Source organism: Corvus kubaryi, unplaced genomic scaffold, assembly GCF_017639235.1.
Source record: "Corvus kubaryi isolate FWS band 111438036 unplaced genomic scaffold, C.kubaryi_AGA036_p1.0 37397, whole genome shotgun sequence".
Taxonomy (NCBI): Eukaryota; Metazoa; Chordata; class Aves; order Passeriformes; family Corvidae; genus Corvus; species Corvus kubaryi.
Genome location: NW_024581136.1, coordinates 5,074,607 through 5,088,014, shown reverse-complemented (window position 1 = coordinate 5,088,014; position 13,408 = coordinate 5,074,607). Strand labels below are relative to the sequence as shown.

At 39.1% G+C, this 13,408-nt stretch overlaps 1 long non-coding RNA gene across 1 annotated transcript in view; it reads left to right on the top strand.

The window, feature by feature from the left end:
- Positions 1 to 13,408, top strand: part of LOC121671298 — a 253,252-nt gene that overhangs the window by 214,968 nt on the left and 24,876 nt on the right. The window contains exon 11 of the long non-coding RNA XR_006018470.1: positions 12,404 to 12,522. This is a non-coding gene — a long non-coding RNA (uncharacterized LOC121671298). The remainder of the gene's footprint in view (positions 1 to 12,403; positions 12,523 to 13,408) is intronic.

Here is a 13,408-nt window from a genome sequence, read left to right as displayed (position 1 = left end):
GGGAGGATTAGTTACAGTGATTTAAAAAAGTAAAAACTACAGCAAAAATGAATTAATCTACAAGCCAGACACCTTCATTAAGAAAAGTAGGGAGAATAATATATATAATTAGCAAGACTTCTGCTTACTTTAGGCTCTAATGTAATATATTAGCCATCTCATTATTTTAAAATATTAATTGCCTTGAAATTGTTAGCTACTGTTGTTAATAGCCAATTAGGATTACTCCTAAAAGGGAGCTGTTTACTGATAATAATTAAATCTTAGAAAATTGGGGTACTTAGCCACATTTGCTTTCATACCTTTTGTTTATTCCTTTTCAGAATCCGTAATTCATGTTTTCCCCTTAAAACAGAAGGGCAAAGAGAGACAAACCCATGTTCTATAAAAGTTATTTGTATAGTAAAAAATAGAGCAAAAGATCTTTTATTTTCATCCTTTTTTAGTAATAGGGGTGTCCAAATACTCAGTAAAAAATATGGTGGAGTGGGCTTCTGTTTACTGCTCTTTGCATTGTACCTGTGCTCCACAGCAGTATGATTGATACCAGCACAGCCTCTGGTTTATTCCTGGAAGTATTTTTTTCATTTAATGTTAATGTTCTCAGAACAGAGATAACGTTCCTGTTCATCAAACTCCAGTTCTGCAAAATCTGTTCTTCTGTTTCACTCAAAACTTTTGCATCCATTTCCTTCCATGTTATTATAAATTGTTATGTATTATAAGAATAAATTATATTCTGTATTGTGTTATTACATACAATTCATTGCATGGTAGGTGGGGGGAAGGGCTAGAAGAAGCTAATGTTTTTTTGGCATTTACTTCTCCATAGAGAAAGGGATATACAGAAATGCCCAACTGTGACTGAAAGCTCTGGCAGCTATGAAGACTGTAGGTTATGTTTTCTTTTCTCCTGTCATAGCTAGATATTTACAGAACCTACAGAGAGGACAGCGGCAAATATCCTTTGAATAACATAAATATGGGTTGTTCTGTTATTTTTCCATTGCTGGTGTGCTTGTCCTGAGCAGTGGGATGTGACATCTCCCTGAAACAAGGACATGATGGCTACAGAAAATTTAGCACTTCCCCAGTTCTCCATGTCAGTGTGATCTTAATTTAGTATCTCCTATCAATAACTAGTCTGGCTGAGATTTCCAAGGAAACTTAGAGAGTTAGGGGCTGCTAATGAGCTTCTAACCCTCTTTAGGCCTTTTTCAGCCCACTCGCTCTCATTTCCAGCAGCAGCCACCATCATACAGTCAGAAGTGGCTCTCAGGGTCCCCATGATCATTCTTACAGGTCCCCAGTGAACAAATCAGACTTGGAAGAAACCCATCAGCAGCTGGTACTTCAGTGACCCAGTCTTGTCTTGGTTGAAATAAGCCAAATCTGTTAAATAAGCAGAGATGCTTCCACTTAGTCTGCTTGTGATCTATTGACTGTTACCTGACTATGACTAAAATGTAAAGGAAAACTCTTCATACCAGGGCAGACTTCGATGGAACGTGAATCGTGCTTTATAAATCTATCAGAGGTCTTTGAAGAGCTCGATAAGGAAGTGAATAAGGGTGAGCTGCTTGTTATACTTGTATTTCTGCAAGGCTTTTCATGAAGTCCTGTGCCAAAGACTTTTAAGGGAAAGCAAGAAAATATGTAATGGATCTCAATAATGGAGTTCTGCATAACCTGTGCTGGGGTCTGTCCTGGTAAACACACCATAAACTGCTGGGACAAGCAGGTAAACAGAGACATGAGAAAGTTTGAGGATGATAGGAAATCAGCTATTCAAGGTAGTGACTATGAAGGCCTCCTATCAGGAAGCACAGAAGTACGTCAGGAGATTGTGTGGGCAAATTAAATTTCATGTGCACAAAGCTAAACTGATGCATGTGGGAAAAAGCAATCCTAAATTCACATACAAAATTATAGGCTATGATCTGACCCTTATGACTCAGGATCACAATCCTGGGATTATAATAGTTTGTTCCATGAAAAAATTGTCTCAGTGCTGTGAGGCAGCCAAAATGTTAACCAAGTGTTAAGTGAGTAAAAAAACTAGAGAGCAGCTCTATGAGTGAGTGTTCATCCACATGCTGAAGAGTGCACATGATTCCAGTCCTTTCACCTCAAATAGAATGTAATTCAACTGGGACATGCTCACAGAAGTCCAAGAAGGGTGGAATTACTTCCACAGTAGGAATGGTCTGTGTCTGCTTGAGCTGTTCAGTTTAAAACTGTGACAGACCTACAAACTGATGAGCAGAATGGGCAAAGCTGGGTCTTTGCTGTCTCTTCTAGTACAGAAGTTGAGGACTGTTGAATGAAGGTTGTAGGAGCCAAGTTCAAAAGAAACCAAATGAAGTTTGGTTTCTTCCTGCAGTAGGCAGTTGATGTGTAACTTCTTCCAAAGGATGTGGGGGCTGCTCTAAGTTTACATGGATTCAAGGAGAGACTGCACAAGTCTCTGGATGAGAAATTAAGTAAGAACTATTACATTGCAGAAACTGAAATCACTCAGAAAATCCCTGCAGCTAAAAATAGTTGTTCTGTGGGATAACCTGTGGGAACTGCCATACATACATGCCCTCTTCCTGCATTTCCCAGCTCAGCTCCTTGGAAACCTTGCTGGAGACAAACCCTCAGTGGACATTTGATGTAATCCACTGTGGCTCTCAATATTCTAACAACACTGGTCTTGTGCCTTGGTTGGTGTCAGGAGAGGGCTGGGCTGTGTACGAATGGCTGGGGTATTGAGACACTTCTCTTTCTCTCCCATTATTGCATGCTGTGATAGATACCTGTTGTTTAGCCAGCAGATGATTACCTGGTGCTTTACTGACCAAACCTGCCTTGCCAGAAAAAGCACTATTTTAAACTATGCTCTAAAAATGAGACACCTCTGTTGAACTGGGCAAAGCTGCAGCAAGTAGCTGTAACAGTTGACAGACCAGTGAGACCCAGTGTCTTACACACCCCAGGACAAATAAAGCAACCTGTCATATTGCCCATGAGGAAAACCTATCAGAAATTGTGATAGTATTTCCTTCATTGTGAGTTTATTTCTTGTAGCTACTAGGTAGACCAAAGCAGGATAGAAATCTGGCTTTGGCAGAAATGATGTTACAAAATAAGTTGCATGGAGCCATAGGAAGATCAGCTCTGATTGCTTGTTCCTAATTTATAGCAATATACTGCTGTAGCAGAATGAAAATGAACTTTAATAAGCTTGTACTTTTAAAGCACAAATTCAAAGGAAGGACAGAGTGTAAACCATACTTCTGGTGCCGGAACTGTGCAGGCAGTGATGGGAGCAGTGTTGCTGTTGGGGCTCAGAGAAACCAGCCCAGGTGTGGCTGTGCGTTAGCAGCAAATTAAAACTCGGGATCACTGGTCCAGCTGCTTGGACACACAAGCTCTCTTGCCCTAGTTAATGACCAAGCATAGTTTTAAAATCAAAGTTTCTCCCTTCTCCACTGTATTTTGAGTCCTTCTCAGTTGCTCCAGAGAGAAAATACAGGAACAGATACCTTCTCATGCTTCCAAAGGCATACCTTTTCCTGACACTTAGACTGGTTAAGTCCATCTGCAAGTGTGCTATTTATTACATAAAATTATATTCTAAGTGGTTTTAAGCCTGTTACCAGGCTTAAAAGGACAAATTATCTTCTTGGCACCTAGTGCATTATTACAATGTTTTTGTCTGTGAACAAAGCAAGCAGGTTTCAAGTTAGCATCAAAGACACGTGATTTTGAGATACCAAACAGTTTTTTCATGGTCCTGCTGATGCAATGGATCACATTTAGCCTGTGGAAAGATTAATATAGATATCATGTGACATCTTCTCTGTGACCACTACTGAAGCACAGTGCTTTGTCGTGTCTTCCCTCACCCATTTGTCAACCATACCTAATTGATTAGGCTACTGTACCGTTTTTATTCTGCACATGAAGTTCCCTCCTCAGCAATCTCTCCCTCCCAAAATGTACATTCATCATTAATTACAAAATCAATGGGAGAGATGGTCTGGACATATACAATTGATAGCTTCCCTCTTCAGATTAGCATAACCTCCCAATCCATTACATGGAGTGAATAATACAGTTGTTGCCACCATGAAAAGGGGCAGGTCACCTGCTGTAAATTTCTTAACAAAATGTGGTGTCATGAACCTTTTCATTTGCTGAGTGTTTACTGTGTGTTTGGAGGAGTCCATCTTTTTTCTGATTCTCTCTCTTGGCAAAGAAACAATCATAAATTTAGACAAATAAATGCTTAAATGTTGAAAGACTAAGAAGTTCCTTCTAAAAGCTCCAGTGCTTAAAGTGAACCCTGCAGACTGCTGAGACTGCAGCTATGAATAAGATATTAAAAAAAGATGAAAGGATCAAAAAATTTGGTCCCTATAAACCCAGTGATGTTTCTTGCATGAGAAAGGTGATGGGAATTTAGGCCACAGTGTGCATACTTTCCAGTGTTTTAGCATATTAAAACATTGAAATCTCCCAGATTTTTTTTTTTTTCCTCTGTACTATATTAGGATTAGAGTCTTCCATTCCTCTTTTCTCAAAGAAAATATGCTTTCAGTCACATTTTCCAAAATAGCCTCTGTGGTCTTTTAGTAGCTACTCACTTATAACTTTACAAGTCAGGTCAATTATGAAATAGATGCAACATTTCCTGTAAGAGTCAGGAATGTAACTGACATTAAGTAAGTATTCCTTTAATAGAAGGATAGAAGAATAACACCTTTTTTTTTTTTTTTTAAGATGACAATCAAGGATCAGATTCTGATATTGTTCTCCATGTTGTACCTTACTCCAGAAGCTTCACTAAAATTAATTGGACACCTTGGGGAATAAGGAGGTGGACAACAGGAGTAATGTTTAGAGTCCTCTTGTCATTGCCAGGACACTGGAATCTTTATGCTGAATAAAACTTATCACAAGATATGCATATATATGACGCATGTATGTGTTAAATTATAAGATAGGAAAGATGATTTAGCGATTTAAGTGAAGGGAGTGTATGCTTGCAATTCCCATAAACATTAACAGGGATTTTATTGGAGTTTTAGGGGGAGCAAAACGTCATTCTAAGTTAATTAACTGCAAGAGAGCCATTCACCTCAGCAGGATTTGGACCAGGTTTCAAGTGATTTAGTGACTTTAATGGACTTTATTCTAGGGATTATAAAATCATGCCTTGTAATGTTTAAATTTGGGTTATAAAACAAAAGGGATGAAATGAACTGAAGCATTATTAGAAGATTGTCATCTGTAATAAATAAATTAGGTACAATACCTGAAGCAAGTCTAATACTAGTATTTACAACAAAATTCAAGCCAGACTGTGAATAAGAGTACTGATAATTGTCTTCTTTGTTATGAAATGGTAATATAATTATCTATGTGTTAGAGGTCAGTGGAATATACAGATGGTTACAAATACTCCTTAAACCAGACATGTCTTTATCTAGTTTGGTATGAACAGAAATTTATGATCTGATTTTATTAGCACTTCTGGATTGTCCCTTGAACTAATTTTGCAATACCCCCAATGTGATTGCCATCCATGGTTTTATTTAGATCTCAGTGAGGAAAATTACTGCAATCTCTTGCTCTTCAAATGTACATTCTGAGTCAGATATTCCTTTTCAGAAAACTTTCCAATAGGATTCACTGGTGAAAATCCAGTTGCAAAATCAAAGTCTTTGTCCATTGAAATACTGATGTCTTTCAGCACAGAAAATAAGGGCAGAGTGCATGTAATGATTGAAGCTATACTTCTAGTGGTACTTCCCTGTCAAATATATATTTCTATTATTTGCTTCAGTATTATTTCTCATGTTCCAAATCATGGGGTTTTCCTGTATTTTTCAGCTCCTCAGACATTTGGCAGGTTTTCGTAGCTGTTGTTTTCCAGTAACCAGAATTCTATGCTATTACCAAAGTCCTCGGCAGAACCCCTTTGTCTCACTTCAAATAACTCCTGCACAGACTCCTGGGGTGCTCTGCAAACCTCAGCAGCCGTGTATGGCACCTTTCCTGCCTTACCCAAACTGGGGTATCCGGCTCTGTCACTGCAACAGCACATGGAAAGGGGAAAGACGGATGAACCTGATCTGATTATTTCTGCATGAATAAGGTTTTCTTAGCTAAATAGAGACCCTTTTCATGTGAAAAAACCCCTTGCAGACTATTGCCCTGTGTAACTACATCTATGAAGTTTTCTAAAAGCACATTATTTTTGTCTGTGATGCATTGTTGCTACATTTTATCATATAAATATGTACTTAGGAGCCTTTATAAAATATAAAATTATTGATCCAGTCCTATAAATTTTACTCACAGTTTTAAAACTCCAGTTATTTGACCTGGTTGTATGGCTATTCATTCTTAAAAAAGAAAATGCCCCTGTAGTATATCTGTATTTGGGATGAAGGAAAAAGAAGCTTAGAATTACCTCAAAAAGCTGTTAATACTACTTTTGGAGTAATTTCAAACTTCACACATTGTGTGTTTCTCTTATAGTCTAATGGCTTGCAAAATTTTGTGTTTAAAATATGCTATTTTTTTTAATAACAGGAAGAAAAAAAATTAAATATGTTTCAGTTCTAGAACCTGTTTTCTAAGTTTCAGCCCAGAGAAAAATTTTTATGGTTGAGTTACAAACCTCTGAAAATAGGGGTTTACAATGGAAACAGTGACACCACTTTAACTATAGCATCACTGGCAGAGCAGTGTAATATACACTAGAAATAGAAAGCAAGATTAGAGATGACATTTAGGACATGAGGCCTTCGCCTGGCTGTGGGAAAAATAACTGTGTTCTATTTTTTTCCACAGCCTGAAAAAGGCCTCCTGGTCTAAGTGTCATCTCTAATCTTATTTCCTATTTGTACCGTGCATTTAACTAACTCCTTTTTTAATTATTATTGACAGCAATTTATTGCAGTTTTAAGTACCAACCCATGTCCAAATCACAGCTTCCCTGGCTAGTGCATGTCAAGGTGGTGGGGAGGGTGCAAGGGAGACAGAGTACTTTGATAGTATTTGTGTCTCAGAGAAGCCCAGTTCCACAGCTGGCTGCTTGCTGTGGGAACCAGCCCTGCTGGCTCTGGATTGGGCAGGGCAGGGCAGAGCCCCTCACACCTGTGCCAGAGCAGGGCACTGTAGCGCTATGCACACATGCAAACTGCATTTCCTAAGGGCAGAGTAAAGGCTGACTGTCAAATACACTTACCCTGGAATTTGTGGGAGCATAACCAGGACCCTCAGGTACTCAGGTGCAGTGACTTTCACCATCACTTCTGGAGCAGGCCACATTTCCCACCACAATTTAGCCTTGATCCAGGGTCCTGAATACTCCAAAGTGAGAATGTTACTGAACATTAAGAAATAATTTGGTAAAATGTGACTCTGGACTAGGCTGCCTTCACCACAAAGCTGTGGCGTTAATATTGTCAGGAAGATCTCTCTACCAGTGCGGCCCCCATGAAAGGAGGGACTTGGTACTGCCTTCAAAAGGTAGCTAAGCTAAAGGGATAAGTTTTAGATTTCTCCATGTTAAACCCTTTTTCTGTCCTCAGGCATCTTCTGACTCATAGCTGCTTCAGTTTCATATTCACTGCATTAAATGATAATTCCCTGTATAAATTTATGGCCTTTTAATGCCTACTGTGCTACAGCATTGCTTTGCAGTGATCTTGTAATGTCCATTCTCAGTGTGGGGTAAAAAGGAGAAATAAGGAAAGAAAATGCCACTGCAGAACAAATGCAAGTGTAATTACTTCTTGCTCCCACCAGAAAAATGTCAGTAGGAGATCTATATCCTGAGGGTGATCAGACAGACAGAATGCATCTATCCTGTCTATGTTTCTTGAATGGTCAAGGTAGAAACTTATTTTACATTTGAACTGCATTTTCAGTACTCATCTGATCAATTCTTTTTATTCCTGTACTCACAGTAGACAAAGATACTGGAAGCCTACTGTTAATTCTCCAAGAAATGTATCCATGTATCCTGCAAAGTCAACAATAGACGCAAATTTATCCCTAAAGCAATTGCCTAGTGAATGTGCTTCGTTCCAGCACTGTGAAAGCTGGTATTAATGTAGGGATAAACATGACCTATTCTGTGTGTACATGTAAGTAGGTGTATAATTTTGTTTGCAAGCATAGTGTCTTCTTGGCAGGTACTCTGCAGCCAGCAATTGCCAGCTGCTAAATGTTCAAGGAAACATGATTTGAATTGTTCTCCACATTAGGAGAGTGGCCAGGAAAATGCGTTTAATATAATCAGTGGATTCAGTTCTGACAGCGGAGATGTAGGAAAATTTGCTTACCTGTGAACATCTTTTGGATTTTAATTTTCAGAAAAAGCAGTTAATAATAACAACTATTCTCTCTTGCACAAATGATGTATCATAAAGACAGAAAAATTGAAATATGAATTATTTGGTAAAATTGAGCTTTCATGTTCATATTTCTACAAGATTTTGACATTGTTATTGGAACAATACTTCATTCTACTTCGTGTTGTTTATAAATTCAGGAAACTGTCAAATACTTTCTTTAATTCTTACAAAATATAAACACTCTTTTAAAAATGTTCTTTTCTGCGGTTAGATCTCAGACTGAATGGTACTTTTTGCACAAGCCAAATGCATGATATAGTCATTTGTCAAAAAGTAGCATGAAGATTCGAAATGCCATTAATTACTGAAGCTGCTGTAAAAGGCTGGTAGCCACAGGACTTGTGCACAGGCAACCACTGGGACACAGAATGTTCTTCCAAAAGCACCTTCTTGGTCATATAGGCTGTGAGTGAGGGACATGAAAAAGGGGTGGACCAAAAGTCTCTGTTGGGAATAGCTGTGCTGATCCCTGAACATGGAGTGCTGTTCCTGTCAGAACACTGTGTTACACCAGCTACTCTGTCTCACTTGTGACAGCCCCCAGTCATATTTTAGGCCAGGAGAGCCAGACTAGAAGTTTCTGAGAAGAGATTCTCTACCCATAGAAGCTGCGAGAAGTTAGCTTCAAAAAACTCTGTTACAACATTGTAATAGAGTGAGCTGGCACTGATGATAATCTCACCTGGTCCAGCCTGATGTGAACCAGCATAACTCTGATTTAAATGATTGCATGAGTTTCCATGCAAAACCCGGTGTAACCAAGCACACAGTATTGCACCTTCTGTTACCGTGGCACAGCTCTGTGTCCAGGTGATTCTATCCCACCCAACTTGAAACAAAAATTGGGGTCTGCTGTTTCACAGAGGGAAGGAATGTATTTACAAAGCAAAGCTCATGGCTGGCAGGCATTAATCTGCAGCCTTCAAGATCCCACCAGCCATGCAAGTCCTTCACCCAGAAAAAAATCAGTTGGTCAACTAGGCCTTTTTCCTTGTTTGCTCTTGAAACTGAATTGTTCAGAATGTTGATTCTGAACATGCATGGTACTACTGCCCCCCCGGCCCCCCCCCCCCCCCATTATCAGAGACAGCACATTAATTGTGAGTTGATAACATGCAAGGGAAAAGAGAACATGGCAAAATTTGCCAAGGTTTAGCACTAGCTCTGATTTTCCAACACACAAAAATTTAAAATTCATTGGTGGGAAATCAAGCACAGCAAACCAGCCTACTGGCAGAATTTGCTGAAGCAAAGGTAAACTAAAGTTCTGAGCTTCACGCAGCTCTGGGTCCAGCTTATCCAATTCCAGAAAAACTGCATAGCTTCATGCTGCATTTCTTCCTCTGAAAGTCAGTGTTCCTATTTCCTGGTGGTATATTTCCTTCTCATGTACGGAGATGTGACATTGAAAGCTCAGTTGCAGTGTGCGTGCACAGCATGGCAGTTTTCTCCCAACAGCAGGCCCTGTTCTTCATCACTTTGTTCATAGGAAGCATTAGGAAGAACATTAAAATGCTAAATTGTGAAGATCTACTGCAACAGTTTTATATGATAACCTTATATTTATGCTAATTGGAAGCTACTTGTAGTATTATGCTGTTCTTACAGTACTACTACACATAATCCATTTTCATCTTACAGCTTGGGAGGCACATTGGCTGGAGTTGACTGAACAGATTTTACTAGGTGATGAAGATGTCTTCCTCTAGACTCACCTTGATTGCTTCCCTTCCTTGATGAATCTTTTCCTTTAAGTCACTTTAGGAAGCAGCACTACTGGGAAGCAGCAGGAATCCTCCTGAAAAGAGATGAGGATTCACAGTACATCTACAGAGGTAGCACTTTTTTTTACTGTGTGGTCCCTTTGGATCAGGCTTCAAAGCTGACCATCAGCTGCCTCATTTCTAGGTACCTTGACTCGAGTCTGAAGCTCCTGAGTAGCTGGAGTTGGCTCCTCACTACTTTTACTTCACTCTCATTTTCTGTGCCCTACGCATTCTTCACTCCACTTTGGAACAGGGATTTGAATCGCAATTTCCCAGATGCCAGAGAGTGCCTTAGGCACTACCAAATAGGTTTTCAATACTCCTTTGTCTGGTTTAGGGACTGTTTTGCTATTCAGACCAGGCTGAAATGCCCTGGCAGGCAGAGAGCCTGGCCCTCAGTTCAGGACTGCCAGTTACTAGGTGCTCTGAACACTCAGCTGGTGAGGATGTTCTTGGTCTGACTGAGAAGAATCTGCCAATCATTCTGAAATCCTCTCCCATTGCATCAGGTGTGTGACTCCATGGGAAATTTCATATCTGAGAAGCCCCTAAGAAAAAATACTGATGTGCCTAAGGCCCTTCTCCATCCACTGACATGTCATTTCTTTCTATTCTCTTTGGTATCCTTTTCTGGAAATGTAATCCTCTGCACATGTTCTTGGGGAAAACTGCCTTTAGAAAAGACATTTAATGAAACAGAGTCTCTGATGCTGACCCTAAATCAGTTTTTGCAAATGTTGCTGATAAGCTTTCTTATCTTCTCTCTGTGCTGCTCATTGCAAACTTAACAGGTTTTCTCTTTGGTTTTAAGAAAATGTCTCTCTGATTTGCAAGTTAAACTATTAAAAAATAAAACTAAAATAAAGCTTGATACAACACATAGTGTCTTACAAAAACCCTTAACTATGTCATGATTTTGCAATACTTATATCAGAACTAGGTTATAAATTCTTACATTGAAACTGCTGTTTTACAGACAGAATATTGCTTTAAAAAGATACTGTTAACTTATGGTGGCAGGTAATGCCAATTTCTGCAGTCTGGTCCTAGTCTTCCTTTGAACATTTGTTGGGGAAAATATGTAAAATTGATTAATTTCTGAAGTATAATAATAGCAGCAATATTATACTGTAGTGTAGGTTATTTTGCATAACTTTAAAACATTTGCAGAAGGCTCAACATTTGGTGCCTTAATACAGAAGTACCTTCCCAGTAACAATTAGTGGTTTGTGGTGCCTGCTGCAGCAGCTGCTCCAGCACTGAGGGTCTCAGTGCCATATTGGCTGTGCACAGGGTACTGTGCAGTGCCACCACCTTGGTTGGGGTCGGTCTCAGGGTGTTGGCTGAATAGCTCAGAGCTCAGCTGTGACAAGTGGACAAGCTGGGTGACAGTGTCCATGCTAATGTGTCTGCAGGAATTTGCACGGGGGAAACAGGGCAATGGTGAGAGCAGCAGAATAAATCAAAGTGTGAAGGCAACTGCAGTCAAATGTCACACCCAAGCAGTCAGGGGCCTGGCATGCTCTTTTGAAATAAGTTGGGTTACCTGTCAACGTGGCATTTTCTTTCTGTTGATAGAGAATAATGTTATCTGAGGAAAAAACCTGAGGAGCACAGATGGTTGTTATACACACCTGATCCTCTAAACCCTCGTCATAGCAAATTATTCCAGTGATGTAAATGGGATCACTCCTATGGAAAAGATCTCAGTTATACTATATAATTCTTCAAATTTTTATTGAATTTTGTTGTTTTGTGTGTGTATGTATGTCTATACATTATAATTAAATAACATCTGGGGGGACAAACTCTGTCATAGCCTAACAGTACTGCAATCACAGACATTATGTAAGACTGTAGGATATAAATTCTCACTTTATGAGAAATTAGAAACATTATTTCTGCACTTTCTAAACAAAGAGATATAAACCCTCATTTGACTTGGAATTTCCATTGCTTGGGAACCATCAGCCCAGAGTCCCAACACCTGTGTAAAGTCGAATGCTTCCTCTTGTAAAAGCATAGACATTGAAGACTTGTGGCTGTGGAGCAAGAAGAGTTTAAACTGTAAGCAAGAATGAAACAAGAAAAACAGATTAAAACTTAGAATCAAGCCTTATTTGTTTTTACCTATTTCAAATTACTTTATGTATTACGATGCAAATCTCTCAGCATTTCTTGAAATACTGATTGTTTGAATGTAAATCATTTTTGCAGCTGCTATTTCTGTTGTCAGACAAGCCTCTACACTCTGTGAATCTATCATGAAGAGAGGCCTTACCCCATTCATTGTCTTAGGAAACAGTCCTGCTGGCTTCAGAAACATCAAAATAAAGGTAAGTTGCCCTCAGATGGGAATCTTGCAGCCAAGGAATTGACTCAATTGCGTAACTTTACCACGTACATCACTATGTCACTGCGCAGTTTGGTTAGAAAAAACTTCTCACATCTTTTTGTCTGCTTAGAACTGAAGCCAAACCCTTGGAAATCCCTTTTATCTAGAAAAAGATTGAGAGAATATTGAATCCTTGCCCTCCTTCAGTTTTGAGAGGAAAAAATTACAATTTTTGCATAAAAGCCATGCAGTTCAGCTCTGAGCCTGGCAACTTTCAGTGGTTGTAGTAGTTTGGCATTATTTAGACCTTCTCATTTAGAGTCTGCTCAACTATTTTTGATTTGAGGATGCCTTTTCCCCAGGAAAACCTGCAGTATTGGAGTTGAAACTATTCCTGCCTTGGGCTTTGATGCCCTGGGTCACATGCCCACCTTTAATTCTTAAATCATGCTGCCACTACTGGACCAGGTAGTGGCAGGCTGACTGCAGAGAAATGTGCCATCGTTTTTGAAAACTGGATTCCCTCTAATTAAAAACATGTTGTGAATTCTCTGAAAGGAAAATATAATTATGGCATGGCTGAATTCTATTATCACTGTCTATCACTGTCACAACATGGATTCAGCTAACTGAACCATTTTTTTATGAATAATATTTAGTTTGAATTCTGGCATTTTTAATTGAGTGAGTATTTTTTCATTATTTTACCAGAGATGGATTGCAATAAATCTGACCACAATGTTTCTGACCCATTTTTTTTTTTAAAAAGCAGAACCAATGTGATGACCTGCAAATGTTTTACTTACTTTTGTTCTATTTACTCCAGAATATACTTCTTCACTAAAGGCTGAAAAGCATGTTGGTATTAGTCCTAGGCTCTCACATAC